A 19,235-nucleotide genomic window follows, 5' to 3' on the forward strand; every position below is an offset into this window, starting at 1 on the left:
ATCTTTTTGTGGTTCCAAAGCTGGATGAGTCAATCAGACCCAATTTAAATCTTAAGACTTTCAACCAGTACTTCTCCTTTCACAGATTCAAGATGGAATGCCTTCATTCTGTGATTGCAGAGTTAGAAGCAGGAGAGTTTTTGATGTCTTTAGACAATCCTGCTACAGGTCTTCCTGCTGCTAGACAAGGTGATAGCCATCCAGGAGTTAGTTCGCTTGGTCCTCCAGCTGAAAAGAGTATCTGTACATCTGTGCATAAATCTCCTGGGGAAGATGGTGGCCTCCTTTGGGGCTATCCAATTCTGAAGATTTAATTCCAGAACGTTCCAATTGTATCTTCTCAGTGGTTGGGTGCCCACCTTCAGCTGCATCGTCTGGTGCAACTTTCTCAGACCTGCATATTCTTGATCTGGTGGCTCCAGACAGACCACCATGTGGGGAGTCAACACTTCAGGAATTTGGAATTGGACACTGATCGCTATGGATGCCAGCCTTCACAGATGGGCATCTGTGGTCTTGGATAGCCACTTCCAGGGGCATTAGTTATTTCAGGAATCCCTTTTACCAATCAACGTTTTCAAACTGTGTGCAGTCTACAGGGAGCTCATTCAGGCAGCTCCTCTACTGCGGGGACTTCCGATTTGGATACAATCTGACCACACCACCGCGGTGGCGTACATCAATCGACACGGAGGAAGCTGCAGCTGCCTAACAATGAGAGGTCAGCCGCATTCTTCTGTGGGCATAAAGACACGTCAAGGCCATTTCCAGTCTTCATTCTGGGAGTCAACAACTGGAAAGCAGACTACCTCTGTCGTCAGGATCTCCACCCCGGGGAATGGTCCCTCCATCCCGAGGTGTTTCTTCAACTAGTTCATGTTGGGGAAACCACAAATAGACCTCATGACCTCCCGGACAAATTGTCAGCTGCCCCTTTACTGCTCCAGGACCGGGGATCCAGCAGCATCGGGTGCGGATGCCTTGTTGATTCCTTGGCCATACAGCTTCATGTACCTGTTCCTGTCATTTCCTCTCCTTCCTCGTTTTCACAAACGGATGAAGCGCGAGTTGTTCATAGTAATTCTAGTTGCTCCGGATTGGCCTTGTCGAGCTTGGTACTCTGATATCTTACTCCTTCTGGCAGACTAAGCTTGGCCTCTTCCGCTACAATCGGATCTTCTGCAGCAGGGTCCATTCGTGAACCCCGATTTATGTCTGCTTCTTTTGATGGTGTGGCTGTTGAGAACGACATCCTAAGAAGACATGGCATTTTAAGGGCGGTCATTCCTACTATTATCGCATTTGGAAGGCATATATCTCCTGGCATTGTCGTCATTTTCTTCAAAAGGGGCTGGACACGGGTCTTCGTTTAGTATCTCTCATGGTGCAGGTTTCTGCTCTTTCAGTTTTTTCAGCATCGCCTCGCTCTGTTGCCGGAGGTTCAAACCTTATTGCAGAGGGTGCTTAGAGTGCAGCCCCCTTTCTACCACCCACTACTCCATGGGATCTGAACCTTGTCCTTCCTTCAGTTAGCAACATTGGATCCTTTAGAGGACGTGGGTTGTAAATTTATAATTTGGAAGGTGGTCCTTTTGTTGGCCTTCGCTTCGGCTACACAAGTGTCGGAACTTGGGGCATTGTGCTGCCATTTCGCTTACTAATTTCACCTGAAGATCGGGCAGAGCTACGTACTCTACTTTCCTTTTTGCCTAAGGTGGTTTCGGCTTTTTACATCAATCAGCCGATTGTGGTCTGCCTTTGTTGTATTCTTCGGGAGGTTCTCGCTCCCTGCATGTGGTGTGGGCTCTTCGTGTCTATGTGGCGCGTACAGAGAGACAGCATCGTAAAGGACAAATAAGGCATCAGATTGACACAAACTAAAGGGGTTGACCTGTGTCTAAACAGATGTTGGCCAGATGGATTCATCTGACCATTTGGCAGGCCTATGTGGCCTCTGTTAGACCTCCACCTGTACTACTTGGGCGGCACGTAGAGGCGCTTCGGCTTCTCAGCATTGTTGCGCTGCTGTGTGGTCTCTGCATGCATTACGTTTTATCGTTTCAACATTTTGTGGCCTCTGCTTTGAGTTTTGGTCGCAGAGTATTGCAGGTTGTTCAGCAATCTCCCACCCAGAAAGGTAGCTTTGGGACGTCCCAACTGTCAGAAGCTCCAATGCGCCCTAGTGGGTAAAAACCCCCCAGAATTTTGGTACTTACTGGTAAATCCATTTCTCCTATTCCACAGGGAACACTGGACGCCCGCCCAGTGCTTCTTACATGCTTTATGCGTTCATTGTTCTGATACAGTTCTTTTGCAGTTTTGTCTGTTGTTATTGTGTGACAGTCTGTGTTTCCTGCAGTGCGCTGTCCGATTGGACTGCCTTTTTTATATTCTCTCTGGTCTCATTTTCTTAAAATGGGCTGATGGGGCACTGAGGGGGAGGAGCCAGTCACACTTTCAGATTCTTAAACTGCCAGGCTCTACTCAACCCACCGTCTGTACCCCACTATCAGAAGCTCCAGTGTCCCCTGTGGAATTGGAGAAATGGATTTAACATTAAGTACCAAAATCCTATTTTATGCACCTTGTTAAATAAAATGTTTTCATCATTTAGAACTTGCTACTGGATATTCAACTATGTTAAGAATTAATGTTTACATTTTAAATTCTTAAACACTGATCCCTACTCAAACAAGCCGAAACCCAAGATCGAACCAGGGACCTATAGATCTTCAGTCTAACGCTCTCCCAACTGAGTTATTTTGGCAAGGTCTATGTTTGGCAAAGGTCACTAAGACCTCAACAGAACTATGTTTGCATTGTTACACAAGGTTAAGTATCAATATTTATTTGTCATCATGATTGCATGAAATGACAAGAATATATGTCATAGAAGTGTTTTCTACTGTAAATGTTTTCTACAGGAAAATGCAAACCCTTAATCATACATTTAAGTAAAAGTGGTCACAAATTATGGACAAGAAGCATTGTTAGATGACTTTAAATTATAATAGACCAGGATGACTGACAATATCAAAACTATATTTAAGCTCTATTTGTGCACCGTGTTGTTAAATAATACATACTCATCATTTAGAAGTTACTACTGAATATTCAACTGTGTTAAGAAATGATGATCTTTAAATTTGAAATACTTAAACACTGATCCCTACTCAAGGAATAAAGAAAAAATGGACTCAAACATGCCAAAACCCAGGATCAAACTAGGGACCTTTAGATCATCAGTCTAATGCTCTCCCAACTGAGCTATTTCTGAAAGCTCTAAGACCTCAACTGAGCTATGTTTACATGGTTACACAAGGTTAAGTATCAATTTCTACTTCAGGTTCCATAGGGGTCCACAGGGTTGACCTTGGGGTATAGCTGGATCTGGAGTATAGGGAGGGGCTCTAGACTGCACACCCTAATAGTAATGAGAGGTGCCATCATGCTGAGATTGTAAAGTAACATACACATAAAACAGAGTTGCAGATGTACTATGCCCTGTGTCCCAAATGTGAACCCCAGAGTGTTAGGGACCTGCTCAATGAGTTGACCTTGATGCTGGTGGGCAGGCCCGTATCATTGGCCATTGATATGCAAACTACCTCTGAAATTCTATTTAATAACTTTAAATGTGAACAGTAATGATCGCATAGTGCATCTGCAACTCTGTTTTTTGTGTATATAGCTGGATCTGGATCCACGGGCTCCACGCAGCTAAAGCTTTTGCTGCTCCCAGGATGCACTGGGTCCATCCTCCTCTATACCCAGCCACAGGCATATCAGTTTTAGTTGGTACTTGGCTGAAGTCTTGTCACCTTAGCGCAGGGGGGCTGCTTAGCAGCCCCTAAGCTTATTTTTTTGGAGTTTATATTCTTTTTTAGTAACTTTTCAGAGCGGCAGCATCAGACTGTCCATTGGACGTCCAAGTGGCCGCTCCTACACCCCGCTGGCGCCGTGACGCCAGCACAGATCTGGGGATCGCGGCGGGACCCCAGAGTCTGTACTAGCATGGGCTCTGGGTTCTCCCTCGACTGCTCCCATAGCGCAGGGGATCAGGTAAGCCGCGGGTCACTGCTTGTGACCCACGTGTTCAAATAAAGTCGCATGCCTCCGGTCTCGGGATGGACCGGAGGCGCTAGCAGTGGTTAGCGGGCTCCCCCTCTCCGGAGGCATACCCCGCGGGACCACTAGACCACCAGGGTATTATGCGGCAGCGGGAGCCAGCGACCCTGGGGTTAATAGCTAGCCAGGGGAGGCAGCCTTCCCTTTTTAGCGGCTCAGCTCAGCGCGCCTTTCCGCTTAGGTCTGGTGACGCTGAGCTGCTTCCTCCTGCGGCCACTCTGTGAGGTCTCCGGCGGCCATCTTTTCTCTGGTGGCCAGCGCAGATTTCGCAGGTAGCGTTCGGTTGGTCCCCCTGTGTACCTCTCCCTGGCTAAAGGTCAGTGGGCCTGATTCAGAGCCGGACGCAATCAGCTGTTCGCTCGTACACATTTGATTGTTTTAAACCACGCATGCGTCTGGTTATCATTGCGCATGTGCGGCAGGATCATTGCGGTCATTTTTCGTTCGCTCGTATACACAGCGAACAGGAAGTGACCTATGTAATTTGATTGACAGAATGTTCCGTTTATGGGTGGTAACGGGGGTGGAGATGAGAAAACGCAGGCGTGTCAAGCCGTTTTTTGGGCGTACATGTATTATCTTGTGCGAATGTCCAATTTGGACGGTCTTTTGGATACATCACTGTGTGATCCAGTTTCCATTATGACTGCTCGTTCAGCTTGTGGTAGGGTATTGGATCTCGCAAAGACGATGGTCTCTTCGTAGCTCCCTTAGCGAATCGATGTTTTGCTATTCTCCTTTACAAGGCACAAGACCAATCACCTAATAATTGGATCACTTGCGAGAAGGTGATTTCCAATGGCCATGATTTATTAGCTAAATTTGGAACGCATTTTGTGTTCCTATTTGTGTTTGGAAATCACAGAAATCACAAAATAAATGTTTAAATAAAGGTAAAAATGCTTGATGCTTTTGCTATATTCCGTACGCATGTTGTTGTCAGATTTTTTTTGTTTTTAAAAAGCCCAACACCTTTTTTTTTATTTTTAAATTCTTTTAACATTTTGGTTACAATACAGAAAGACAATCAGCTACTAATTGCTTTGCTTGTGTTATTGTTTACTTACCTGTTACCTTATGTTTTTTTAAATTAAACCTTTTTTTAAGTATATGACCTTTGTTATGTATTTAAGTATGTTTGTTACAGTCCCTTTTAGCCATTTGAGAATGAATTTGACACACTTTTTTTTGTTTTTGCTTTTTTATAAAAAATAAATGTTCACATTTTGGTATAAATTTGGTATTTTTTTCAGCCAAAATTTTTTATTTTTATTGGGTTCAAAAATATAAAGTAATGTACAAAAAATAAAACAATTCTCAAGAAAGGAGAGGGAGGTTTTGAGGTGCAAAAATATGGGGCAAACACAGAGATGGAAGTTGGGGAAATTAGCCAGTGCTGTCAACGCCTTCTCCCCCGCTTGGCTTGATGTTGGAGGGAGCATGACTTTGTCCGTCTGGTCGTAAGCCTTGCCTGGCCAGAGGTAGCTGGTGTTTCCTCTGGCCTAGGCATAGGGCTAGGCACATTTGGAGGGATGGCCGATGTTGCGCCAGAGGTGGAGGGCCCTGATGTTCCGGCAGGAAGGGAGGCCAGCTCCAACATGCGCAGGCGGACGAGCTGCTCCAGGGCATTAGCTATTCTGACATTGGCCGCAGCGTTTTCCTCCAGGGCATCCGCCACCCGTAGCAGATTGGCGTCCATCCTCATCAGAATCTCAGTGTTTTTATCCGTTTTCTCATTGAGATCTGAGAGAAGGGCCACTGCCTGCGAGGGGGAAGGCCCTGGACTGTCCGCCACAGGGTCCCCAGTTGGAAATACTGCTTCCTCCCCTGCGGAGCCAGCAGATCTACTGCGGCCAAACCTCAGTTCTGGTGCAGACTCGTCCTCTTCTGTGCCTGTGTGAAAAAGAGAGATCATACAAATATTAGTACATTTTTAAGTTTTCACAAAAAACAAATTTAAACAGTTTTATCTAAATTACCTGCGGGAACATGTGGAGCCGCAAAGTCTGGCATGTCTGTGTCCATGTTGGACACGCCAAACACCTCCTCTTCCTGCACACACCCCTGTGCCAACTCCTCCAAATCGATCAGCTCCAGTGACACAGGGGTTGGCCCACCACCTGTCCCCCCTGCATGCCTAGCCCTATCAGCCAACTTTTGCTTTAGCCGATATTTGAAGTCACTCCATCTGTTGGTAAAAAAAGTAATTTTAGATTTGAAATGTTCCTCCACATTTTGGGAATTAGGTGAGAGTATTTACGTACCGGCGTTTGACCTCTTTGGTTGAACGGACAAAGTCACCAACCCCATTGACAGCACTGGCTATTTCCTCCCACAGTTTCCATCTCTGGCTTGCACCCATAATTCGGGGTACCCGTGTCAGGTTATCAATGCACTTTTGCACCAAAGCCTCTATCTCCTTTCTTGTGAATTGCGGCTGCCTTTTTCGTTTGGCCCTGGCCTGGGTACTAGGCCCCGCAGCCTCCTCATTGTCAGTCTCAACACCTTACAAAAAATAATGAAAAAAACATTTTTTATTTTTTTTTGGTGGTAACTTTAATTTTGGAGCTACTTACTGTGAGGTCCTGGATTTTGGCTTTGCTGCTGTTCAGTGGACATGATTAAACCCTTGAATTCAGCTGACCCATTGTGGGCTCTCGTGACATTTTTATAGATGCGTGTGTATTATACGGGCGCATCTATTGTGCGTCATTGATTTGAGCGGGAAAGTTCGGTCTATTTAAGGCTTTTTTGTGGCCTTGTTTCGGGGTGGGTTGTTTGTAGTGGTTGTCATGTGAGAGTTAATTGGAGTAGTGGTTGTTTGTGGAGAGTTTGGAGGATTTTTTAGAGTTTTCTGTTTGTTTTTTTTCTTTCGCATTTTGCGTTTTTTTTCTTTATCCAATTTTTTTTTTGTTGAGGTAAGTTTTTGTGAACTAATTTTTGGTCGATTAGAACTAGCAATTTTTTTTTTCCTTTTTAATGTTAATACGTGTTTCCTTTGCTTATTTTTAGTGGGTTTTTTATGTTTGGTGTGGTGGATATCGTTTATTTTGGTGTTATCGTCTTTGTGCGATAAGTATTTTTTGTCATACATTAGACCCTGTTATTTTTAATAATTTTTCATGTTTATTTAAGGGGTCACACTATGCAGATAGGTGTATGTAAAAAAATTTATATTTTTGGCAATGATTTTTTTGCCATTATAAATTCAAAAGGTATTGCATATATTTTGCTCATCTCCTGTCTATGGCTTAAGCTTACCATTAAGCGTTATTTTGTAACCTGTATTGCATATATTTTGCTCATCTGCTGTCTATGGCTTAAGCGTACCATTAAGCGTTATTTTGTAACCTGTATTGCGTATATTTTGCTCATCTCCTGTCTATGGCTTAAGCGTACCATTAAGCGTTATTTTGTAACCTGTATTGTGTATATTTTGCTCATCCTGTCTATGGCTTAAGCATACATTAAAATTTTCTTGTACAATCCTAGAATAACAACATCATCTGTGTAGTGCATGCTTTCTTTATATTTTAGCCTTAGCCTGTCTTTATTTTGTGTAAATTTTTACATTATTTATATGTAAATTCTAATTTGTAGGTTTAGTTCAAGATGTCACTGCCTAACCCTTTAAGATTCTTCTTAATGTGTAAAAAAGATCAGTATATTTTCTCATTGTTAAATTTAAAAAAAATATCTACATTGTCTAACATTTCAGATTGATGTTGGGCGAATTATAGTGGCGATGGTCCACGACCCCGACCAACCGGAACATCCTCCTAGGCGTAGGCATCGTAGGCGTGCAAGGCCCCAGATATTTAGAACACGTGTCACCCTTTTTGGAATGCCTGATGATGTGGTCTTAAGGCGTTATTGCCTACCACCCCAAATCATCCTAGACACTCTTTCATTAATAGAGAGTGATCTTGAAAGGCAAATTAACAATCCAACAGCAATACCACCACTTACGCAGTTAATGTCGGTGTTATAAATGAGAGCCTCAGGATCCTTCCCGACCACAGTTGGCATCATTGCTGGAATTTCCCAATCCTCCTTTTCAAGGATCCTGAGGGCGGTAATGGATGCACTCTTTAAGCACCTCCATCATTTTATTAATATGCCATTGGATATGGGGTCCCTTAATGTGGTTAAGCAGAAATTTTTCAAAATTGCAGGCTTCCCACACATCATAGGGGTTGTGGACGACACTCACATACCACTTCAGCCTCCAGCAGCACTGGAGGCAATATTTAGGAACCGAAAACATTTCCATTCAATGAATGTAATGGTGGTATGTGATGCCTCCCTCCAGATCCTGTCCCTGAATGCCAAATTTCCAGGAAGTGCACATGATTCATTTGTCATCCGGCAATCAGGGCTTTGGCACAAATTAAACAATCTACAAGTTGGTGATGCGTGGCATCTGGGTAAGTGGTACCCCTAATTTTTAAAACAAACACTGTTGACTTAGAAATGGTACTGAATGTTTTTTTTTCCCACAGGAGACAGTGGTTACCCTTGCATGCCCTGGCTGCTCACTCCTTATTTGGTTCCTACACCAGGGCCACAAAGTCAATATAATTCCGCACTTACTGCCACCAGGCAGGTGGTGGAGCGCTGCATTGGCCTTTTAAGATGCCGATTTCGATGCCTCCACCGCTCTGGTGGCGACCTCATGTATTTGCCGGCTATGGTTTCCAAAATTGTGGTCCTGTGTGGGATATTTCACAACATCGCCATAAGGAGTGGTGTCCCAATGCAGCCAGAGGATGCCTTGCCTGAGGATGGCCCCCCCGAGGAGGAGGAGAGTGTCAGGGGGGCCATACGTGATGATGTAGTTACTCGTTTTTTCAGGTATTTGATTTTCCTTTATTTTTCATTTGTTGACATTGGGAATAAGGTAAATTATGTGTGTTAACTATCCTATGTTTTAAATTTTAACCTTTTTTTTTTTTTTGCAAAATCCAAACAACAATCTGCTTACTTCCTGAAATTGCCTGTGACAATAATGACTCACAAATGAGCTTTACACCTGGACAAATGTGTTTCTTACCTGATTTTGGACAACATGTTGGCATGCACCATCTTCAACCAGTTCTTGATTTTGATTTTCAACAATTTGTGTGTATATTTTTTGGATTGTGAGCTAATGTGTATTAAACAATGTTTATTTTAAAAAATGTTGTGTTTTACATGACAAAACCACAAATGCCTTGCACAAATGGACAGTACCTTTCAAATTCATTTCCAACTGTTTTTTAATTTTTTTGGGTTTGGTATTTTTGTCTTTTTAACCTAACAATTAACAACATGTTGGCATAGTTTGCCCAACCTTTTTTACTCTTTATTTTCCTATTTTGGGAGTTGCATTTATAATTTTTAAGAAATGAAATAACTACATAAGGGTATTCTAGCAAAACATTATGGAGTTAATGTCAATTTACCCAATTTTTGGACTGACTAAATATGTCTACAATTTCTGGTAAACCACTCTTTTTTAATTTTTTTTTTTTAAATAAAAATTTTAGTCTGGAACATTGTTTGCATTTTCATATGCAAATTCAAAAAACAAAAAAAAAACACAACCAAACACATTTAATGACCTTGTGAGCTAATGTTTGAATCAATAAAGAAGATTTTTACCAAAAAACAAATTTTATTAACAAAAACAAAAATGAAAAACATTAATGGCGCAAAAAAGAAATTAATTGGTCCATGGACACAAGCAGCTGCACCAAATGGCCCCTCATGTCTAAAATATGGCCCAAAATTTGATGTTCCCGCCTCCTTGGGTCTGTTGAAAGACAAATCTGTGTTTTAATAAAATTTATTTATAAAATACAAAATAAAAAAAAACGACAGTATGATTTTCAACGAAAATTAGTTAACATACCATGCTAACTTTTGAACACAAATATAGTGGTTACATGAACTTGCCTAAATTACCAATTGGCACAAAAAAGCAACAACATGAACATGGGAATAGTGAGTTGAACAATCACTTTGGCATCTGTAATAATCCTTACACAATTTGAATTTTGATTTTAGACAACAAATTTAAAAAGCACAATGAAACTTGTATTTGGCTCTGGCATATGTGGATTTTTAAAAAAATATTTTATTATGAAACATGAAGACAATCGGCCAAATTTAATTACACCAAAAAAAAACTCATAAAAAAATGAATACATTTTAATGTTAAAATTTGAGTCGAAATTTTTCTAGAATTAGCACCCAACAAAAAAAAAACAAAGGATGATTTAACCAAAAAAAATAAAAATATATGGACTGGCCTTAGATTGTATTCAGGGATACCACAGTGTATGCATATAGGGCACCTTTTCAGCACATTAATTGTACACATTAAAAACAAAATACCTGCAGCTTCAGGGCCAAGTTGGCCCAGATCCTCATCCTCAGATGAAGTGGGCCAGTGGACATCCAAAGAAGGTGGGCTAATTTCCGGTGGGTATAAAGGGGAGGGAGTATAAACAAGAGTGGGTGCATCAGGGGAGGGTGTGGGAATGTGGATGGGTAGGACGGGAGGGAGGGGTTATTTGGATTTGGGGAGCAGGAGAGGGAGGGGAAATAGGGATGTCCAGGTCAGGGGAGGGTGGAGAAATTTGGGAGGAGTGGGCAGGGAAGGAGATGGTGGGAGTTGGGGAGAGGGGTCGGGCAGGCCTCCGACGCCGTCTCGATCCGCTCCTCACCTAAATGATGTATAGTTTGGAATATTAGCAATTATGTATTCCAAAAAACTATTTAAATGTAAAACATTAACCCAAAAGAAAAAAAAAAGAAAAAAACCCACATTAACAAGGTCTCATGTAGGCAAAAAAAACCGCATACTGCACACATGCACACGCATTAATGCAAATTTACATTAGCAAAGACAAAAATTAAAAACAGATTGTCATAGATATATAAACATTCAAATATCCACTTACGCCGACGGATCCTCATCCGAAGATACGCAAGCAGGTGTGGGGACCGGCGCCGTAAATCAGACCACCGGCGCTCCAATTGTCCGATGGTCCTCCGATAGCCCATTGTCCGCAGCCTGCGCCGCACCTCCGCGTACGCCCGACGCTTGACCATGTTGGTGACGGGGGGCAGCCTGTCTGTTATACGGTGATCCATAACGTCTGTGAGCACCAGCAGCTCACGCCATGTAAAAGCACTGGCTCTCTTGATGGCAATGTTTTTTTTTTAAGACAAATCAGTTTTATTACAGGGACCCCTAAATTTTGATTGGCTAATGTACTTTCATAAATAACATGAACAATTCTATTGGTTATTGTGTGATTCATTTGAATAACCCATAAAAATATATTGTGACTTAGAATTGGCTTGCTGCATTTTGATGCGTTAGCAACAATCCATAAAAATTTTTTATAAACCTAAATAAAACCGCCCCCAAAAAACGCACAAACAGCGTTTGGATTTAAAATAAACAAAAGTTTGCCGTTAAAAGCGGACGGAAAGTACGGACAAGAAATGAACACAAAACAAACAATAAAGTTTATTGACATACAAAATAGAAACAAGATTGAAAACATTCGACCAACAATTAAGTAAATTAAGGTAATGATTGGCACCAATCGATTCACGGATGTTTGCCGAACGAGAAACAAGGCAATCGACAAATGACAGGCCTACTTCCGGTCACACTTGTTCGAGCGAACACTTAAAAAAAAACGAGTTGTGCGCTCGCTATTTCGGACGCTCGTTAGCTAGAGGAGGGGTTGGGGAAATATGGGGCGGATGACTCGCTACGAGCCACATGCGAGCGCTTGGTTTGACATTTGGACGGTCGTACCTACTGCGGGCGAATGGCTGATTGCGTCCGGCTCTGAATCAGGCCCAGTGTACACAGCGCTATAGCACTCCCAGACACTGAATCTGGTCAGGTTGATTGTAGTGACAAGGTGCAGTGAGTATTAACTTTCTGCATTGTATGTGACTTTTTCTAGTGCTGACTGTGCTTTATTTCTCCTTACTGACAGTCTATGACTATCCCTTTCCTTCTACAGCCCTGAGAGGTGTGTGTGGGAAGGGATTTTTTTGGATCTTATATAAATTCATGTATTTGTAAGGTCGGTCACATACTGTGGTGTGCTACACGGTACCATATTTGTGGGCTTGTGTCCCCCTGGGCCTCAGACTGTTCATCCATATGCAGGGTTCCCTATGTATGTTCAGTCTCCTCCAATGGCGCAGCAGTCCGTCATTCCCTTCCAGGGTCTCCCGCAAATGGGTCAAACACCTTGGGTGGATGTGTTCTCCAATTCAGTCCAGAGTTTGGCGGCCTCATCTTCAGGCTTTCAAACCATGTTGCGTGGTAACAAGCCTCACAAGGCATCAAAGTGCACTGTTATGTAACCCCAGTCTGCGCAGCTATCAGACTTGGAGGTGTCCTCGGATGAGGTGGAATTGCATGAGGACTCTGATTCGGATTCCCCTGCCCTGGAAGTGGAGACAAAATCTTCCATTAATGTGCCGGCATTGGTGCGGGTGGTGAGATACATTCTTGATATAGAGGATGATGCCCAGGCCCCTAAGTCCAAGTATCCAAATTTTAAACAGGCAAAAGTGACTCCGGCTGTTTTTCCTCTCTCTGACCAGCTGACTGATCATATGGCGGAGGCCTGGCAGTCGCCTGGTAAGAGGTTCCAGCCGTAGAAACGTTTTGCATCTAGTTATCCATTTCCTGCAAGTCTTTGCAAAAAGTGGGAAACCCCGCCAGCAGTGGATTCTCACGTTATTCACTTAATTAAGAATGCCACCTTGCCTATGCTGTCCATTTCATCCCTAAAGGATCCCTCGGACAGGAAAGTGGAGACTTGTTTAAAATCCATTTACTCTCTGGGGCGGAGGCCCATCCGTCCATGGCCATCTCTTGCATGGCTAAAGCCATTGAGAGCTTTGCCAATGTTCTGGAGGATACTTTTCCTGAGGAAGCTTCGGAGGTTCAGAGAGCTTTGGTTGGACAAATGAGGGATGCCGCTTCCTATATTGGAGAAGTGTCTTTAGATTCTAGTCTTCTGACTTCCAGGGTTTCAGCGGCAGCGGTCTCTGCTCGCCGGTCTTTGTGGCTTCATTCTTGGATGTGGATTCCAAGAAGGGCCTGGAGGCCTTACTCTTTAATGGGGAGATTTTGTTCGGTCCTGACCTGGACAAAATTGTTGATATCTTGGCAAAGTCGCTAAGTCAGCGTTTCTGCCATCAGCAGCTGTGCCTTCTAAGGCTAGGATAGCAGTTTTTTGGACCTTTTGGACTCAGGGTAAGTCCAAGGGTCAGTCCTTCCCTAGGCAGTCATCAACCAAAGCTGCCCCTAAACCAAAGAAGCAGGCCTGGAGCACTAGACGCCCTGCTTCCAAGCCAGATGATAATCCTTCAGCCTGATGGGACGGGCCTCTCTCTGGGGGATCCCAGAGTGGGGGGCCGACTTCTTCAATTCGCCCAGTGTTGGTGCAATACCACCATGGATGCTTGGGTACTAGAATTGGTCTCTCAGGGGTACGCCCTGTCCTTCTGTCACAGACCCCCCCAACAGTTCTTCTGCACGAGTCTTTCTCATGACAAGACCAAGGCCTTGCAGATTCAGGAAGCCATGGAGTCCTTGCTGAAAGCAGCGGTTGTTCCCGTTCCACTTTCTCAACGCGGGACAGGTTACTACTCTTCTTTATTTCTGGTTCCGAAACCCAATGGGTCTCATTGGCCTGTTCTCAACCTGAAATTGTTGAACAAGTTCCTCAGAGTGCCCACTTTCAGGATGGAAACTTTGCATTCTATCATTCTGGCTATGGAACCGGGGGATTATATGGTCTCCCTGGACATCCAGGATGCCTACCTCCATGTTCCTATAGCCCCTTAACACCAGCGGTATCTGAGGTTTGCTATACGCCAGCTTCACTTCCAGTTTCAGGCTCTGCCCTTCGGTCTTTCCACGGCTCCAAGGGTGTTCACCAAAGTTATGGCTGTCATGGCCGCCCATCTGCGCAGCCAGGCTATACGGCTACTGCCATATCTGGACGACCTCCTATTGCTGGCAGGCTCTCCGGAGGTACTTTTGCAACATCTGCACCTGACGATCGCTTGTCTGCAAGCGCACGGATGGCTGATAAACTGGAAGAAGTCCTCCCTCATTCCGTCATAGAGGATGGTTCATTTGGGAGCCCTTCTGGACTCTTGTCAGCAAAGGATCTTTCTGACTCCGGAAAAGATTTCCTCCCTACAACTACCAGTGAGCAGTTGTCTGAAGAGATCCCAGGTTTCGGTTCACTTGGCAATGAGAGTTCTGGGGTCCATGGTGTCGACATTCGACATGGTGGAGTATGCCCGGTTTCATTCCAGACCCTGCAGGGGCTGATTCTATCCAAATGGAACAAGTTACCACACCAGATCAGGACTCAGATGCTGGTGTTGTCTCTGGAGGTGCGCCTGTCACTGGTTTGGTTGCTTCAGACATCTCATCTCACCAAGGGTCGACCCCTTTTGGATCCCCGACTGGGTTCTGCTCACGACAGATGCCAATCTCCAGGGTTGGGGTGCAGTGATGGGTCCACTTTCCCTTCAGGGCCGTTGGACGGCGGAAGAAGCGGTTCACCTTTCAATATTCTGGAACTACGGGCCGTGTACAGGGCCTTCCAGTTGTCCGGTCTCGCTCTTCATGGAAGGGCAGTGCAAGTTCAGTCCGACAATGCCACCATGGTGGCATACATCAACCATCAAGGGGGGACTCGCAGTCGAACAGCAATGTCGGAGGTATCACGCATCCTGTTTTGGGAGGAGTGCCACCTTCCGGCCATCTTGACAGTCTTCATTCCAGGAGTTCTTAACTGGGAAGCGGACTGCCTCAGTCATCATGATGTGCATCCCGGGGTATGGTCCTTCACCCAGAGGTATTTCAACTGCTTGTGGACAAGTGGAGACTGCTGGAGGTGGACCTCATGGACTCCCGTCACAATCGCAAATTGCCTGTGTATTGGTCCAGGACAAGAGACGCCGGAGCAAGCCTGGTGGACGTGCTGTCAGTGAAATGGACATTTCAGCTGGCGTATCTATTGACTCTGATATCCTTTATGCCTTGGGTCCAGGATGGCAGCACGCTTCTGCTGGTGGCTCCGGCTTGGCCCAGACGTCCCTGGTACTCCAATCTTCAGGGCCTCTCCATCGACATTCCGTTTCTTCTGCCCCAACAGCAGGACCTGTTATCTCAGGGGCCCTACCTTTACCTGGAGCTCAGTCTTCTGTCTTTGATGGTGTGGCTCTTGAGACATCCGTCTTAAGGGCCCAGGGTTTTTCCAGCTCAGTCATCAGCACAGTGCTACAGGCGCGCAAGCCTGCTTCCGCCAGGATTTACCACAGAGTGTGGCATACCTATTTTCAATGGTGTGAGTCCAGAAACTTTGATCTTCAAGCGTTTCATGTTTCTAGGATTTTTGGTGTTCCTTCAGTCTGGGTTGGACCTAGGCTTAGGTCTAGCTTCATTGAAAGTTCATGTGTCTGCACATTCTGTGTTGTTCCAGCATAGGATCGCTACTCTGCCTGATGTCCACACCTTTTTCCAGGGTGTTCTCAGGATTCAGCCTCCTTTTGTTCCACCAGTGGCTCCTTGGGATTTGGCAGTGGTGCTTCGGGCCCTACAGGGTCCTCCATTTGAACCTCTTGAGTCAGTGGAACTCAAGTGGATGACAGTTAAGACTGGTTTTCTCCTGGCAATTGCTTCGGCCAGGAGAGTTTCAGAATTAGGCACGCTGTCTTGCCGTTCTCCTTTTCTGATTTTTCACCAGGACAGGGCAGCGCTTCGCACCCGTCCATTAATCAGGAAATAGTTGTGCCGGCATTTCAGTCACCTGATCTCTCGGCTGGTGAGGCTTCCTTAGATGTTGTCCGTGCTATCAAAGTTTATATGGACCGGACTAGTTCCATTCGGAAGTCTGATTCTTTGTTCGTCCTCACAAGAGGGGATGACCAGCCATTAAACAAACTTTGGCCTGTTGGCTTTATTTGGTTATTTGTGAGGCTTATTCACAGGAGGGTTTACCTGTTCCGGCCTCTGTTAAGTCTCATTCCACTCAGTCTGTGGGTCCCTCGAGGGCTGCTGGCCGTGGTGCCTTGGCTGTTCAACTTTGTAAGGCGGCCACCTGGTCTTCCATACAGAGTTTTCTAAAGTTCTATGCGTTTGACACCTTCGCCTCTCAGGATGCATCCTTTGGGAGACGGATTCTCCTTTCAGCAAAGGAGAGTCCCCGTCCTTAGGTGTACTGCTTTGGGACATGCCCAAGGTCAACCCTGTGGACCCCTATGGAACCTGAAGTAGAAAACAAGAGATATGGTAAGAACTTACATTTATCTGTTTCTACAAGGTCCATAGGGTCCACAGGGCGCCCACCCTGACGCACCTGACTTCATATGGGCTATGTGGCTGGTCTCCAGTTTTCCGTCTCCCTTTCTGTGAGTATGGTTCTTGTGTGTTCCAGTCTTCCTTCTCTCTGATTTTTTCTCCTCCGGCCTTGGCTACTTACTAACTGATGTGGCTGGGGTGGGGTATAGAGGAGGATGGACCCAGTGCACCCTGGGAGCAGCAAAAGCTTTAACTGCGTGGTGTCCATGGATCCAGATCCGGCTATACCCCAAGGTCAACCCTGTGGACCCTAAGGACCTTGTAGATACAGATAACAACGTCTATATATGGCAAAGGTCACTAAGACCTCAACAGAACTATGTTTGCATGGTTACACAAGGTTAAGTATCAGTATTTATTTGTCATCATGATTGCATGAAATGACAAGAATATATGTAATAGAAGTGTTTTTTACTGTAAATGTTTTCTACATAAAAAGACGAACCCTTAATCATACATTTTAAAAAAAGTGGTCACATATTGTGATCAAGAAGCATTGTTAGATGGCTTTAAATTATCATAATAGTTAGACCAGGATGACTGACAACATGAAAACTATATTTAAGCTCTATTTGTGCACCGTGTTGTTAAAACATTCTCATCATTTAGAAGTTGCTACTGAATATTCAGCTACTGTATGTTAAGAAATGATGTTGTCTAATTTTGAAATACTTAAACACTGATCTCTACTCAAGGAAAAAAGAAAAAATGGACTCAAACATGCCAAAACCCGAAATCGAACCAGGGACCTTTAGTCTAATGCACTCCCAACTGAGCTAGGTCGGCAACATCTATGTACGGCAAAGGTCATTAAGACCTCAACTGAGCTATGTTTGCATGGTTACACAAGGTTAAGTATCATTATCTGTCATCATGATTGCTTGAAATGACAAGAAAATATGTCATAGAAGTGCTTTCTACTGTAAATGTTTTCTACAGAAAAATACAAACCTTAAACATACATTTAAGTAAAAGTGGTCACAAATTGTGGGCAAGAAGCATTGTTAGATGACTTCAAATTATAATAGTTATACTAGTATGGCTGACATCAAGAAAACTATATTTAAGCTGTATTTATGCACCGTGTTGTTAAATAAAACATTCTCATAATTTAGAAGTTGCTACTGAATATTCAATTATATTAAGAAGTGATGTTTAAATTTGAAATACTTAAACACTGATCCCTACTCAAGGAAAAAAGAAAAAATAGATTCAAACATGCCGAAACCCGGGTTCAAACCAGAGAAGTTTAGATCTTCAGTCTAACGCTCTCCCAACTGAGATATTTTAGCAAGGTCTATGTATGGGAAAAGTCACTAAGATCTCAACTGAGATTTTTGCATGGTTACACAAGGTTAAGTATCTGTCATCTTGATTGCATGAAATGACAAGAAAATATGTCATAGAAGTGTTTTCTACTGTAAATGTTTTTTACAGAAAAACAAACCCTTAAAAATACAAGTAATTAAAAGTTGGTCACAAATTGTGGTTAGGAAGCATTGTTAAATGACTTTAAATTTTCATAATTTTAGACTAGGATAACTGACAACATCAAAACGATATTTAAGCTGTATTTATGCACCGTGTTGTTAAATAAAACATTCTCATAATTTAGAAGTTACTACTGAATATTCAACTATGTTAAGAAATTATGCTGTTTCAATTTGAAATAATTAAGCACTAATCCCTACTCAAAGAAAAAAAAATGTTCTCAAACATGCCGAAACCCGGGATCGAACCAGGGACCTTTAAATCTTCAGTCTAACGCTCTCCCAACTGAGCTATTTCAGCAACATCTTTGTATGGCAAAGGTCACTAAGACCTCAGCTGAACTATGTTTGCATGGTTACACAAGGTTAAGTATCAATATTTTTCTGTTACTACTGAATTTTCAACTATGTTAAGAAATGATGTTTAAATTTGAAATACTTAAACACTGATCCCTACTCAAGGAAAACAATAGATTCAAACATGCCGTAAGCCAGGAGCGAACCAGGAACCTTTAGACCTTCAGTCTAATGCTCTCCCAATTGAGCTATTTCGGTAATGTCTATAGCAAAGTTCACTAAGACCTCAACTGAGCTATGTTTGCATGGTTACACAAGGTTAACTATCAATATTTTTCTGACATCATGATTGCATGAAATGAAAAGAAAATATGTGTTTTATACTGTAAATATATCCATTACAAACCCTTAATCATACATTTAAGTAAAAGTTTTAACAAATTGTGGTCAGGAAGCATTGTTAGATTACTTAAAATTTTCATAATAGTTAGAGTACCATGACTGATAACATGAAAACTATATTTAAGTTGTATTTATGCACCGTGTTAAATAAACATTCTCATCATTTAGAAGTTACTACTGAATACTCAACTATGTTAAGAAATGATGCTGTTTAAATTTGAAATAATTAAATTCTGATCACTACTCAAGGAAAAAAGAAAAAATGCACTCAAACATGCCGAAACCCAGGATCGAACCAGGGACCTTTAGTCTAACGCTCTCCCAACTCAGCTATTTCGGCAATGTCTGTGCATGGCAAAAGTCACTAAGACCTCAACTGAGCTATGTTTGCATGGTTACACAAGGTTAAGTATCAATATTTTTCTGTCATCATGATTGCATGAAAGGAAAAGAAAATATGTCATAGAAATGGTTTTTACTGTAAATGTTTTCTACAGAAAAACCCAAAT

At 43.2% G+C, this 19,235-nt stretch overlaps 2 non-coding genes across 2 annotated transcripts; both read right to left on the bottom strand.

Moving 5' to 3' along the window:
* Positions 1–3,204: 3,204 nt before the first annotated feature.
* Positions 3,205–3,281, bottom strand: TRNAI-GAU (transfer RNA isoleucine (anticodon GAU)). Its single transcript has one exon. It is a non-coding gene; the product is annotated as a tRNA-Ile (tRNA).
* A 14,974-nt stretch (positions 3,282–18,255) lies between these two features.
* Positions 18,256–18,328, bottom strand: TRNAF-GAA (transfer RNA phenylalanine (anticodon GAA)). The gene has a single exon. It is a non-coding gene; the product is annotated as a tRNA-Phe (tRNA).
* Between the last annotated feature and the right edge of the window lie 907 nt (positions 18,329–19,235).

The sequence above is a fragment of the Taudactylus pleione genome, unplaced genomic scaffold (assembly GCF_031769625.1).
Source record: "Taudactylus pleione unplaced genomic scaffold, aTauple2 ptg001029l, whole genome shotgun sequence".
NCBI classification, from domain to species: domain Eukaryota; kingdom Metazoa; phylum Chordata; class Amphibia; order Anura; family Myobatrachidae; genus Taudactylus; species Taudactylus pleione.